General features: G+C 41.9%; 1 protein-coding gene across 3 annotated transcripts in view; it reads right to left on the reverse strand.

Moving 5' to 3' along the window:
- The window catches only part of LOC122532646 (mucin-5AC-like), a 202778-nt gene that overhangs the window by 141941 nt on the left and 44955 nt on the right, over positions 1–15882 (reverse strand). The window lies entirely within an intron of this gene.

Below are 15882 nucleotides of genomic sequence, written 5' to 3' on the forward strand. Positions count from 1 at the left end.
CGTTTGAGGTACAAGCGGTTAAGAATCAATGAAACGACGCATGGAGTACGCAAACGGACAACGAAGAGAATGAATCGACGAATACACGGTAAAATGGCGGAAAAGAAGATTGGATTGCCGGCGGAGGCCGAGATCCAGACCTCGATATATAGCTTAAGAAACGAGGTAGAAATCCCCGGGACGGAAATATTTCCAGCTCACTCGAAAATCAGGAAAAGTGCAGTCGAAGCTCGTTAATTTTCATATCCCATGAAACTCGGAGCCTTCCTTTTCTCACGTCTCCCGAATTTTGGAGTTTCTGATTTCGTTTCGCTGGGGCTTTTGTACCGGCGTGAAAATTAATTTCCCTGCAGCCACGCGAGCATTGATTTCACGGCGTATGTTCGAATTAATGCGAAACGCAACGGTTTACATCTTACGACGCGAATTTCTGTTTCGGGATTCGTTGAAAGACGAGACTCAGTTCCTTCGATTCCTGGAGAGGTACTTTCACAACACGTTCGGGTTTTTAATAAATATAGTATAATAATGTAAGAGAAAAAGTCTCTGTGATATTCACATTCGTTTTATACAGTGATCAAGACTGTCCGAAGAAGAGATTCGATTTCTTCAATTCTCAGTTCTTCAGATGTATTTTCATGGTACGTTAATCATTTGCATTTTTAATGAATTGCAGTCTAATCAATTACCTATATGTGATTAAACATTGTATAAATTAAAAGTTTACACATATTTTGTCCAAAAGATTGAATCTCCTCAGTTTTCAAGTCTATAGACACATTTTTACACCAATTTTCATCGTTGCTGCTTATTGAAGATTAGTCAAATATTTATAATTCTCCTTTTAAAAAAATGTTTGAAGGCTTTCGCCTAAACGCACACCGCTTCTAATCTTCGTGGATCGTCCGGGAGCGCAGGAGCATGATATTTTCACTGAGAAAAGCGACGCGCGAAAACGCTCTCAGGAGCTCGATTTTCGAAAGCGTAGAAAACTTTCCGGCTTCGGTATCCCCGGAGCGTAGCCGGATTGGCTTACAAGACACAGCCAAGCCGAATCGCCGATCGAACAACGGCTGTATCGTACACTGCGGCGTATCGGTGTTTCATCCTGGCAATTTCGAGTCGTGAAACACACAACGTCCCCCCCATCGAGAAACTTCCATCGATTCTGCTCGCATACGGTGTTCTCGCGCGCGGCTGCGCCGATTTCGCGTGCAACTTTTCGCGTATAAATCTTATCGTCTGAAAAGGGAGAGACAGTAGGGTGGGAGGGGGTGAGTGCCGCGTGCTCGACGAATACGAATAACGTTGTATACCGTGTGCCTTCGCACCTGGACTCTTTTTGACAATATTTACTGCGATCGCGTGTACGAATCGTTCGTACGGGGGGAAGAAACGGCGTTGCAGAGGTTTCGAGGCGACGAGGTTGCTTTTCAACCGAATCGTGTGCAGTTTCAAGGAGTTTGTCCGCGCTGTTCTCTTTGTTGTCGTGTCATGGATTGCGATCGATTGTCGCGTGAACTGAAGAATAATAAATTGAGTTCCGTTAAATTACGTTTATTCCATTTTTCTCTCTGTAGTTATATATTTTGTTGTCGCCCTTGGAGTGGCGCAGAATTCCTTTTTGCACCGTCTTCCGGGTTGAAGGGATGATATAAATTATAATTCGTTGTAGAACTTTAAAGACTTTTTAATTTTCTAACGACGAACGGGAACAGTTTCGTCTGCAGAAGTTTCACAGCGATGACGGATTGCAAGTGTTGTACGGTATAAAGAGGAAATATGTAAAAGCTTGTTTCTTTAAATCCTTCAGAAAAACATCACTTCTCGAACTCTCGAGAAAACTCTCGAAAAGCTTTACGAAAACATAAAAAATTATTAAGTAGGATATCATATGTATTATCTCTACTTAAGTAGAATCACATCATCAAAGATATGTGATATAAATAGTGATATATTCATTGTGTGAAAGTCACTCGATCGAGCAATTCCGAAATAATGGATATTTTTCTGTGAATCGCAATCTTTACTACTGCCACTCGAACGAATTTATAACGAAAATTAAATGGAAAATTCTCGAAACAATGGACACGATGCTTGTTCGTTCTTCTCGCAGACGAAGCAAAGCGGCGACCTGCACGTCAAGTTTGTTTTTCACGGCAGCGAAACAAACGCGATGTCTCGTTGAAAAGCCGGGCTGAAAGTTTCACGGGGGGAAGGAGCGGGTTACGAGGCGTTTTTTAAAGTTCGCGCGGCGCTTAAATATTCGTTACTTTCGCCGTGGAACGTACAGTGCTCCCGCGGTCGAAAATCCCAATGGCAAAGAAGTCGAGGGAATATTTTTAGTCGGTTAACAGAAACCGACGAACGAACACGCTGCCTCGCCGTTGCCTAAATATTCGACAACGTCAAAAATCCGGCAGACCTCTGTGTTTGCCAATATTAAAAAAATTCAAGATTTTGCTTTTCTCTATCAGACATAGCTGGAGCAAATTCTCTCGCAAAATTCAATTCGTCAATTTCTTTCAATCAATAAATTTGTTCAATTTGGAATTTGTCTGAGGATGATTGATAAATGGTAAATTTTAATCGATGATTATCTAATGGTGTCAAAAACTCTGGCAAATGATGGCATTTTTCTTTTTTCTCAGATTCTCTGTTAGGTTATAAATCAGAGATAGCTGGAGGAAACTGGCAGGTGATTAAAAAAAAGAAAAAATGTATAAAATATTCAAAGTACAGTGAAATAATATAAACTACATCGAATACGTAGTATTTCTTACCGAGGTTCCATTTTTTAAATTATATTTCCGAAAATGTAGGTTTGCAATTTAATTGTAGACCTTGAAAATAAAAATTATACATAAATCGTTCTACGTAACCCTGATCGTTAATACTCTCGTATCTTGATCTATCAATTGAAACGTGAAGAACCTGTTCATTACGTTTCGTTATCGATGCTGTTAATAATAATGTCAGTCTCGAACAGCACCGTTCTCCTTATCAAATACAACAGCAGAATCTTATCGGCACGTAACAAATTTAACTGGACAACAAGCGAGTCAAGCGATTCAAAATGATAAAGCGACTGGCAATCACGTACTCGGTTAGCGAAACGCGGCGTGTTAATACGAGCGAGATACCAATCGCGAACAAAAGATAAGTCCAAGCTACAAAGAACGGATAGTTGGCTGGATCTGTCATGCGAAACCGGAACAAGAAGCAAATTGCACGACGTTAGATTAATTTATTCCTCGAGCACTGGCCATTCTTCGTCGGCGGAACTGGCCACATCGATGCAAAACTTTCGGAATGGTCTGAGCACTTTGCTCAGGGAAGATTCCGGGGGAAAGTTCCGTCGAGATTTCCCAAGGAATTGTCGAGTTTCAGTGAAAACGAAGTTCCTTCGCGGCAATTTGTTCGCAAGGGGCCAACGGTACTCGACTGTCGTGCTACGGAGCAATTTCCATACAGGTCAGACCAAAGCTGGCCTCTACTACTGATTACTGGCAATGAATTTTTCAAGGATTCGCCAGACCTTTGCTCAACTGGAACTGACGTAATCTCGCTTTTTATCAAATATATTTGTTCCTTTTGCTTTATTGCTTGCCACGAATTATTTCGAGTTATTTTACTTATCACCAAGAAATTCAGTATTTGAAATTTATTATCTCCGTTTTACGATTATTTTTCAGTTGCAAGATAAATTGAAAAGAGCCTACTAAACTGATAAGGAAATTCCCGATGTAATGCAACGAGTACGAACGTGATATAACAACGCTAATACTACCGTAAATAATAAACTGATGTGACAATTATACATTACACCGTAGTTACAGTACAAGCAGAAATTGTACGTACTATAATGTATAATATGTGTATAATGAACGTGTGAACATCATCGGAACGTCTACAGAAAAGCTGAGTCGTTTATCTCTTTAACTGCTCTAGACTTCCAAGAAACGAAATCTTTACTATGCTTTGCGAGTCTTTCGAATCTTCAAAAGAGTAAAAATTTGCAAACGACCCAGTTGCCTGCGGAGGGTTCAGTATCCAAACTCGGATAGTTAAAAACGAGATACCTCGAATACCTGAACCAGAGGTCGCGGCAATTTGCAAGCACGTGGTCGCAGCCACTTACCTGAAAACAGAAAAGAGGAAAATCATAAATATCATAAAAAAAAAATACTCTCGTGTTTCATTATTAATACAGAGTGGTTCTTAATTGCAATCGAAAACTAAAGTAGCACGTTTCTTTCGTTTACTTACTTCAGCACTGACACGCAATTAAGAATCACCGTTGCGTGACCAATGAGCAATTTGGATTTACAGATGGCCCAATGATCGTACGAAAATGATGGTGGCGTGGTAGGCGTAGTTTTCAATGAATAATTCGCACGTTCAAGGGAAGCGTGTGCAGGGGGAGGCACACACAATCGCTTTTCACTCACTGTGTGTATATATATATATATATATATGTACATATGCACTCGTTCGTTCACGCGCTTGAATCTACGCGCGCGGGACGATGAAAACGGTGCATGAATTCAAGCCGGGACGGGCGACGCGGTACGGCGGATTGGAGTAGGAAATGTTTGGCCGCGGATCTGCAGATTGCGTGAGTTTATTGCGTAGCGTGGCCGGTGCGGCGAAACGAGCCGCACAATCGATACCGTGCCCGGCCGTGTCCTCTCTTTCCCTCTCGTCGAGGTCGAGCAAGGCAAGCGTGTCGAACGGCCGTGTGACGCGCTCGGCCACGATAAACGCAGCCTTCGAAGTCGCGGCACGTCGTGCAGTCGCGCCGTGAGATCGATACTCGCGATACCGGCGCGATATACACGCGGGACGATGGACCGCGAACAGGTCACTGAAAAACTCGTTTCAATCTCGTGCATATCGGCCAGAAGTACATTTTCTTTCCTTTTTTCTTTTTCTTTTTCGTTTTCGTTTTCTTTTCCTTCCTTCTTTATCCTGGAGAACGGAGGATGAATAAATATCATGTTTCGTATCGAACGAAAGTGGACGGTATTTAACGGCTAGTCGATCGTTGAACGAGCTCGTACCGCGACGCGATTACGCTCTTTACGAGAGGTACTTTACGAGTTTCGTTTGGAGAAGCGGATCCGATATTTATTCATTTGCATTTATTTTTGAGACTCGTGACTCGCGCATCATATGAATCTCTCTATGAAGTTTCATGAAATTTTACGCAACACGGAGCAGGTTCTTGATAAACGAAAGGGCAATTCAGATACACGGTCAGACGTAAAAAGTTGAAGAAGAAGAAAAAGAAATGGTAGGAGACGTTAATAAGCAGATATCGATGTAACGCGAGTACAACGTACCACGAACGTGATTCGACTAGCTTTGTAAAAGAAAATCTCGATCTTGAAGATTGGCCATTTACCTGGCGTCCATTTCAATCAGACGAAGACAGAATTCGTGATCTACCGAGCCAGATGAAAGGTTTCGGAAAGTATTTATGCATATATGAGGTCTCGAGTGTTTCAAATGATAATCGGCTAACGATCTTTAGAAAACGAGAACGATACCGGGGCTACATGTTTCTAAATTAGAGGGCGATAAAGGCACTTCTGGAACGGTCTAACACACGCTTCGATTGTACGCGAAACGACCACAACTCCGCGGTCGTATAATGCTCGCCTAATGATTAAGGGGTGAAAATCGGTATCATAAAGGCACGGTATCCACGGTACGTTCCTCTGTGCATTATACACGCTCGAACGACTTTCCAATATTAAAGACACTCGTTAATATCTCTTTCGCGAACGATACGCTCGCATCGCGATTATATTTAAACTTCGAGTTTAGCCCGTCGAGATACGCTCGAATCACCGGAACATCGTTCCAACCATTAATACTTAGAACTACCAAAACAGTCAAAACGACCGATTTATAATTTCTCCTAGAAACATTACAGACGCGAAGCAACATAGTTTTTTTTTTTTTTTTTTTAGAGATTTAAATGATTATCCATAAAATGTTCAAATAAAAGTTTCTGTCACAAGATTGTATTGCAAAGTTTTTCCATTCTTTTTCAATGTTTCTGACGGAAATTTTACATAGGGCCAGGATCATTCTACGAATGATAACTCGAATACGGCTTCGATCGTTTTGCGGACGTGCGTGTGTCCGTCATACGCGCGTTCCTGTCTCTCCCGTTTTCTACGGACGATTCGGCGCGCCAGTCGACCGTGTCGAGCAAATTGAAATCGCGCCCGGATCGCAATTAACGCCAGTGAACGGCGAGCCTCCACGCTTCTCCGCGAATTCCACGGTTCGAAAGCGGGATTTTCCATAAGCATCTCCCATTAGAGCGCACGCATTTATTACCGAGGCAATGGAGATCCAGTTTTATACGCGACTTTCAACTGTTCAGTTCCGCTCAGGAGACCAGGTCTAGTTTCGAAATTTTAGATACACATATCAATCACGAACAAAACCACACCACTTGATTGATCAAAACTGAATTTCGATACAGAGAGAGAGAGAGAGAGAGAGAGAGAGAGAGAGAGAGAGGACATTAAAGTAAACCTTAAGATATTATTTATAATAATATCGTACTATATATATAGTAACAATTTATCGTACGTGTAATTTATAATATAATTATTATAATACACTTTACACGCGTCCTTTGTCATATAAACGATAAAGTGTATGTAGAAAGCATTATTTCATTAGTATCAGAAGACTTCAAAGCGTGTGTACGTTGTAACGAATTACCTTCCGTCGGGCGATCGAACAAATCAAAGTTCGTCCTTTCCATTCGGCGGATCATTACCGTGCAATTCATTTCGAAAAGTTACAAAGACTCTTCGCCCGATTTCGAGGAGTTAAATTGTACCACTCGGCGAACCGTGAGCCCCCGTTCCCGCCTCATCGACGAAGAAGTCTCGCCGACTTTCGAAAGTCGCCTGGTTCGAGGGTCGTTCTGGTTTCGAGTAAGTCGAACAAAGCCGGCGCGCAGGAACAATCGTCCTTGAGGCGAAGAACCCGCTCGTCGCCGATTAAAAGATGGCCGAGACGACGCGACGTGGCGACGCGACGCGACGCGACTCGACGCCAGCGTTGTCAAGAAATGATTGAAATCGAGTTGAAATGAACTTTATATATGATTCGAATTCCAAACGAGAGCCGGACTTAATCCGATAATCAGACGATCTAACCTGACCTGCTCTCGCTGTGCTTTTACTCAAGCTTCTCAAAACTTTCGAAGACGACCTCGCGAAACTTTCGAGAATTTTCACACGTTCAGTGTGAATGCAGGCATGTGTTTCACAATTCTCAATAAATGAGCACGACGTTTCAAATTTAGCAGTTTTATTTCACAATACTCTTCCTGAAATAATATTCAACGTCGATCGAACGCGTTGAACCAAAATCGACGCGATATATATGACATGAATCAATACCGTGCATCATGTACTACAGTGATGAGCAAAACTGAACACGCATACGGGGTTTTTAATAATATTTTACCAAGTGTTTGTTGCACGTAGAGTACAAAAGGAGCAAAATATGCACTGTTTTGTAGGATGTTTTGACTTTTCAAAAAATATTTTACGACTTTGTTCCCGGTTCCCATTATTCCGGCAAATATATAAATTGTGCTCGTGGAGTCAGTTTTGCAGCACAATGAATTTAAATGAAACATTGTCAAATGCTTTAAATTGAGCTGACTTCGTTAAAAAAGATCATATAACAATCTACGTGGTCTCATTTTAAAGTGTCAAGCTTCTGTTTTCGCTACCTCGAATTCGTTTTTTCCCCTAAAATATTTCAACATCGTGCAGCAAATGGAAAAATGTGCTTTTCATAAAGAAAAAAAAATTGTAAAAATTCGTAACGTACGTAAAAACAGTGAACAATTTCATTCATGACTAAATCCATTACGGTCTCGAAGATTAAAGTTTCCCATTTGCTTACAATCCCTTAAAACTTGCTGTGCAATTTTTTTCCACCATTTTATCGAACATTGAAGTTAAGCAACAAAAATTCAAAAAAATCTTCTGTCAATTGTTCTTTTTTCGTTACGTTTAGAATTAGTCAAATTCCACTATGCTCGACGAATTTTCAAAATTTCGATTTTCCTGGAAGCGAAGCATGTTCGACGAAATGATTTTACTCTTTCGATTTTCGATTTACGTTTTCACGTAGAATCACCTCCTTCTTGCTTCACGCTACTGATACCGGAACACACACACGTACACTGCACGTACACACAGATTCGTCGTTCGAGATTCGAAGTATCTCAAATCCCATTAACATCCTCAAACTCGTCTCCACGTCTCTAATAACTTCACCAACATTGATTAACGTCTCTCTCGCCCGTAATCTTTCCTTACGGCCCGATAATTATCGCGATAATTAACGACGATACGAAGAACTGTGACTTGGAACCAGCGAGTCACTGAACGACGAAAAACAGTGGCGATGTTTTATTCAGCTCGCGGAAGGAAAGCCGCTCGCGTAATTGCCGCGAACGCGATGCAAACGCAAAACAAAATAACACACGCCACGATGTTACCCCACGTGTGTGTTTCGCAGGTGGAAGCGTCACGGCCGACACGCGATGTGTCAATAACGAGAGTCATTAACGTTCACGCGTGTCACCGCACGCAATCCGTGGAAATCGGTGCACCGAGCAGTTAACGGTAACGCGCAACGATCCGATCCACGATTGTCGGCGAGTAACGAACGAAAAAGTATCCGCGTACTGCCAGTCTCTGCGCGCGAACCACCTGCCATTCCCTCTGTCTCGTTTCAATTCTCCGCTGTGTGAGAATTTTCGTTTCTTTTTTCATTATTTTATTTTATTTTATTTTATTTTTTTTTTAATTCTCAATTCCTCCCTTTTTTTTTTTTTTTTGATCGAGGAGGATGCGCTCTGTCATACGAAACATGGCTGGAAGTTGATGAGAGAAGTACGTTACTCTCGTTCTGGAGTGACGTAACGGATGCGTGATCGTTCTTGAGAAATATTCTCGATCATCGTTCGTTTTCAACACTGGAATTAGTAGAGAAGCTAAAATGACCAATTTGTAGTTTTCTTTTTTTTTTTTTTTCAATATTTTTGTAGGGACACTTCGTAGATTTACTGGGGTGTATTTTTCAAGATCTGAATGACTCTTGATAAAATGTATGAGTGAAGTCTTGCATCCTGCGTTGTATTATAAATTTTTCTCTATTCTTCGCTACTCTGATACAAGCTTCGTAAGTCCATCTTCGATTTAACACTAGAATTACCATACTTTTTCATAGAATTTTACGACATTTAATATTCTACAGCATTTTTATTATCGTTATTACTACAGTATATTTTCCATAATATTTTATAGATGTAAAGTTTCTTTTATTCCTTGCATATTCATGTTTTAATTGTCAGTTTTGAGTAGCTCTCAAAAAAAGTATATTAAATAAAAAAAAAAAAAGGACAAGAAAAACAATATCTTGATATCTTCCAATCGCACTGACGTGCAATTTATTCGAGTAGCTAAATCTCCGATTAAGCTTCAAACTCGTTAATTCGTTTGACAAACAACACGCAAGGCACGAGGAAAATATTACACGTTTCAGTGGAATGAGACGAGGCGCATCCACCGTCGCGATGAAATTCATTAGCAACGCTGGAAAACAATTACCGAGTGCAATCACTTCATTGCTCACTATAAATCGAGCCGTGAAATCAGCCGTTAACGACGAAACGATGCAGCGATGTCCGAGCGCAATCGCCGGATAATAAACACGCACGCAATCGCATCGCGGTTGAAACGATCCTTACGTTCTGTGCTTGTATGGCGAATTTTTTCAACGATTTCCAAACAGAGAGCTTCAACACAAGCTTTTACACGGGAGAACTACCAACGATTAAAATATAAAACTTGTGTCAACGAAATAAAAGAGCAACGAACAGAAAAGGATTCATAAAGAACACAGACTTTTACTTACAAATGTAGCAAGTTACACCACGAGTAAAAGAAATTAATAACAAGAATTATAGTTATTTAACACAGGAAGGAAAATACGTCCAACTTTGTATATAGGTCGTTTCTTGTTTCTGAAAGAGTACCGTCCTCTCAATGCCCGATGCTGCGGAATTCGACGATACGAAGCGAAGGTTTCAATGCACGAACACGCGAGGCAAGTGCACGAGCTTTCATAAATTCCAGTGTTACTCCATCGACGATTTCTTTCGCCAATTGATCGATATCCCGTTCGAGAATGTATTCGTCATTCTGTCTTTCTCCCCTTGTCGGAACAGAATCTGGAATTTCCACGATGTAAATGCTCCATTTGAACGTATTTCCTCCGTTGCATACATACACACACACATGCACATATATTCGCCCTCTCTCTCTCTCTCTCTCTCTCACACACACACACACCCTCTTTTTTCCTTCAGCTGTCTCGTTCACTGGCGTAACTGCTCCTCCTTTTTCCCCGTTTTTCTCCCGGACCAGGCCGTTTTCAACGCGACGACGAAACGATCTCATTCGAGACGAAGGCACGAGACCGAGCCCTCGTTTCTCCCCGCCGGCAGTTTACTAGAAATCGACTCTAACTCGCGAGTTTTCAATGTTCGCCGCAATACCGGTCTGATCCGTCTGTTGGTCACAAATATCTCTCTCGCGATTCACGAGTTTCTCGCAATTAGAAAATCGGCGAGCAATCGTGGCAAATTAACGATCCTGGCTTTTGAAACGGAAACCTGCTGTTGTTTTGAAGAGGAGTGTTTGTGAAACGAAGATATAGACAGAATAGAAACGCAAAGACGGGATCGATATTTGACAATTTCGTAATCATTATATTACAAACGAATTCAATACTCACGTAATGTAGCATTTGGTATTTGGAATTTAATGTTAGTATTAGTATTTAATATTTAATATTATTTTTCAATATTAGTATTAGTGTTACTTAATATTTTTAGCACGTATTTTAACATATTTAGTTTGTAATATTTCGCGCAATCGTAGAATTTAGCATCTGTTAGCATCAATATTACACAATAAACCTCAAGATTCAATTTTTCATACAAATTAATCGTATCCCATAAGATCACCAATTATTGATTATACTCTGACAACAATGTATGCATTCCAGTCAAAATTAGAAGAAAACTTTCTTCGTGCCAAACTTTCTAACGCGAAAAGCGACTGCGAGTTGAATTTTCGAAGCGACTCGAAGACACGAAGAAACCCTCGTAACTCGAAAAATTTTTTTATTCCATCGATATTCGAAGAGTCGACGTTCCAGCGGATCGTCTATGAACAACGCCGATTTTATTTGCACGATGCATCGAGTACCGAAATAACGAATGTCGCGAGCTTGCGACTCTCTGCAAGGTTGGCTGGTCGCGCCTTCGTCGTATCCGGTCACGAGCGCGCGCGTAACGGCGAACTTAACCTTGCAATCTCGCGGGGCATACTATGTCCAATCAAATCACTGAGCGGGACACTCATTCCGCGGCGGTCGTTTTGCGGTGAACGTCGCTGGTAACCAAGCAAAGCGAACAACGCGGCCCCACCGGCTCTGGTTTCTCGCATTCCACCTTCGTATTTCACACCGCTCGAGAGCATCACCTTCAGACGATCACGTTTCCAGCTTTAATTAAGGTACAGCGTGGCCAACGGCGATTGGCGTAGTTATTGAACCGAGCCAATTTTCCATACAGACGATTCGATGCAAGTGCACGCGTACAAGTGTCTCGCTGAAAAGTCTTGGGACACTTTTACTTTGAATTTTAACTCGATATCGTGTATTTCATACAATATAATGCAATGTATAATATATACAAATACACACGTACAATATATAACAATATACCGTATTTTTTTGATGAATAAGACTATTATTGAAGACACTGATACTGCGAATATTTTGGTGATACTTTTGTTTAAAACAACGCGAGATTGTAATTATTAATTATAACGCAATTAATTTAAAATGATTGTAAACCATATAAACTGTAAATATGTAAATAATTAATAATTGTTGATTATCGGTATATAAAATTGACAAATCGAATATTTTATTTGCTTCGAAATTAGAAAACTGAGGTAACGCGTTATATAACAAAATATCAATAAAGTGCATATATGTATATTTGTTGCCTTTTATTACCCGTTATTAAAAATAAACAGTGTCTCGAAACTCTAGAGCGAGAGTGTGTGTGTGTGTGTGCGTGTGTTTGTCAAATAAAAACCAGTAAAAAAAACCAGGACCCCTTGTACGCACATCGTACAAACCACAAGCAACAAGAAAGCAAGCGAAACAACGCGGGAACCCATCGAACGGGATTGGAATCAATCTTTTTGGCATGTCCGTTGCACCACGACAACGAGCAACACCACCACGACGCGTTCACGTCACACTGAATAACAAGGTAGCTCGATTTTCCACCGGTTGGGCCGCAGTTAATATCGTTGGTAGCCATTAGAAGGAACGCGGCCGCGAATGGGTAGGTCGCCGCCGCTACAAATCGACATTATTTCGAGGATTGGCCGGCGGCCAGCCTCAGTTTCCACCGATCGGTATTTTAATAAGCCCGTCAGGCTTCCCCGTATCGCCCTTTTCTGCTTTTATTCTACCTCTCGTTCGCGTCGCGCTCTCGCGCGTATCGCTCTTAAATAAAGGAACAACCGAGAGAAAGAGGGGAAAAAAGAAGGTCGTGGGTCAACGAGAAAACGTTGTATGTGTGTATGTATGTCGTCAACGGGATGTAGGACGAACGCTTTTTTTTTTTTTTTTTTTTTATTAAGCGACGTAAATCACTCTCGAATTAAACTGGTGAAAAGTCGTCCTCGAAACGAGCAGCTCGATTGTAATTCGGCCGCGAACGAGAACAAAGAGACACCCCTCCAACGTTTATTGGCGGAAGGGGTTTCACGGCTTTGCAAAGATCGAAGAAACACGACCATTGAGATCGCGGTGAGATCAAGTCCAATTTGTTTCGACGAGAGGTGCGACGTCCACTAAAATCGTAACCTAACGCAAGATCTTCGACATTTTTGTAAAATCCTGGTTCCTCGAATATTTGTTGAACGTTGTGATAGATTGTTTCCCGTAGGTATTTTTCTTGCAATCTTCTCGTGTACGAAGAAAAAAATTCTCCCGCGAGCCGACGACAGGCAAGACGAAAATGAATGATGGATATAGACTTTCTCGAAATCACGAGTCGATTTAACCCGATTCTGGGGAAGCGTGCAGCGTAAAGGAAAATTGGAAACGGAGACGTTCTCCGCGTCGTGTGATCGTTTCGTAATTATGTGATACGCGCGAGAGTGTACCTACTTTATCCTTTAACTCGTGGCACATAAAACGAGGCTAGGACTGTTAGTTTATAACTCGTCGCGTCGAGCCGTCCCATAAGTTGCCAATTAGTTAGCTCGTTCCCGCCCCGATATTGCTTCGAGAAACGACGGTTGTACACGTTTACGAATCGTAAAACTTCCTATACACGTTCCCTGGCTTGTTTATTTATTCCGTCCGGTACATCTTCTTGCCTCAGCCTGGGCCACAACTCTGGCCACACGGCCATTTATCGGGCAATTTATAAACGTCCGCGGCCCGTCATCAATCACTTTCTCAAGCGCTTAAACAATATTTAAACTTTCGTAATATCGGCGCTAGAGACGGAATCGAGCGCCTCGCAAACAGACTTTGAACTTTCACTCGTTGCAGCCACGTATTTCTAATGGTGCCCGAGCCTAAATTTCGAATTGATTCGTGAATGCCCCCGGGGACAAGAACAGTACTTTCGAATGGACACAGACGAACACAGATGGGATCGAGAATTTCACAAGTTCGACCATCTCGCAACTAGATTTTAAGAGATATTTCCATCAAGCACATAAAAAGGTACTAAATAAATTGAATGTAATCGAACAATGTATTTAAATTTAATTCATTTTACGATGGTAACATCTTTCAGTTTGCATAATCCTCGAATTACAGACGGGCAAGTTTTCATGATAATCCACGTCAGATGTGGCTAACTGGCGGTCCTCGAGCCCCCACTTTTCTGATCCTCTAGCGCTATCCCCTCCACTGCATTGAGAATGTCACGTCCACATACTCGTATTAGGTACACGTGTATACATATAAACTGTTTTCTTTACTATAGTTGCTAGAGTTAAAAGAAGATAGGAAAAGAAATTTGTATAGCGTGCTGCGGAACAGAGTGGGAATTAATTTTCACGGTAGAAAACCCGGCGAACTGAGTGCGGCCCGCGACCAGGAAAAAATTCGCCGCCTCTGAATCTACGCGATGACCGTAGCATTCGCTTCGAAATTTGTACCAGAAAAATTTAAACGATTCGCAGTTGTTGATATCATTCGTTATTTCCACTTTGTCCACGTGGTTTCATAAGAACATCCACTATACGACACTTCGTTAGAACATATTGTGCTCCAACTACGTCCGTGCGCGATCGAGTCTCGCTCGTTCAAAGAAAATTGGCCAGAGAGAAACAGAAATAGAGAGAGAGAGAGAGAGAGCGCCGCGCTATTTTTAAAGTTCACGTAGCGCGGCTAATCGCGATCGGCCATTCAGCTCGAACCGGCCGGATATAACCATGTTTTGAACTCGCCTCGCGGAATTTCTCCCGCGGGAGATGCGGGGTTACGGAGGTTGGAAATTGCCGCACGAAGCACGGCAGACGCGCGTGTCAGAGGCGAAAAAAACCCGGAAGCTTTTCTTTTTCAGAGCCGAGCGTGCACACACGTGCATACACATATGCACGGCGGAACGCGTGTACACACGGCTAATAATGCATGGAATAAGCGGTATATTACGTCGAGCACTTCGCCGGCGAACGTTTATTAATATTGGAAAATATCCATCCCGACGAGATCGTGACGATCGAGGTTGCCCATAAATCCCAACCGCCGGGTGAAACTGGCGCAAGCTCCGGGCTTTCTACGAGCCATCCCTGCACACCGCCACCACCGCCACCGCCGCCGTCGCCGTCGTTCGCCGTATAAACCGGAACGTAACGACGCCCCCGATGCCGAAATATCGGATTTTCGCGGCGCTTTTCGCCCGATAGCCTGAATAAAATTAACTGCGGGACTTATCCGGTGGAGTTCCGTCTAATTTAACGACCGGCGCAACTCGGCACGGATTTTCCATCGGTAACACACACGCTCACGATGGACTCGCTGCCGGCGATTTTTAGTTTCGGTGATCGTCGAGTGAGCGACACGGGGCTCGTTTATACGATGTAATTTAGAGTGAAAGAAAGTTTGCGCGCCTCTCTCGATCGATGTGTTTGGATGTTGAATTGAATATTGGAGTTGGAGTGGTTCAGTTTCTTTAATAATCTTGACAGATTTGTACAATCAATGAATCAAGTAGAATTCGAAAATTTGAAGGAAGATCATTGCCATGTTCCTGAGTACATCTTCCATACTTCTCGTAAGGATTATTTCATCGGACGCTAAAGATACTCATACCGCGGATAAAAAATTAGAATGCAATAATTTAATATCACGAGGCCTAATTTACAATTAATGTCTTCATACTGATTCTTCTCTTCTCTTTTACGATGTTCACATCTCTTTCTTTCAATTGCCCAACAGCGTAACAATTTCGTTCGAAAATTTCACAAACGAGAGGGAAAGCGCGAAAAATCCCGCAACATTTTCTCCTCGTTGAATTCTGAAACGTCAATCACCTCGCATTTCCATCTTCTCTTCTCTCTCTCTCTCTCTCTCTCTCTCTCTCTCTTTCTTTGTCTCCTTTTTTATATTTTTCAATATTCATATTTCCTCCTTTTTTATTACCCAACAGAGCGACAATTTTCGTCGAAAGTTTCACGAGCGAAAGGAAAAACGAGAAACACCGCGATGGCGGTG

Source organism: Frieseomelitta varia, unplaced genomic scaffold (assembly GCF_011392965.1).
Source record: "Frieseomelitta varia isolate USP_RPSP 00005682 unplaced genomic scaffold, Fvar_1.2 scaffold_462, whole genome shotgun sequence".
Lineage (NCBI taxonomy): Eukaryota > Metazoa > Arthropoda > Insecta > Hymenoptera > Apidae > Frieseomelitta > Frieseomelitta varia.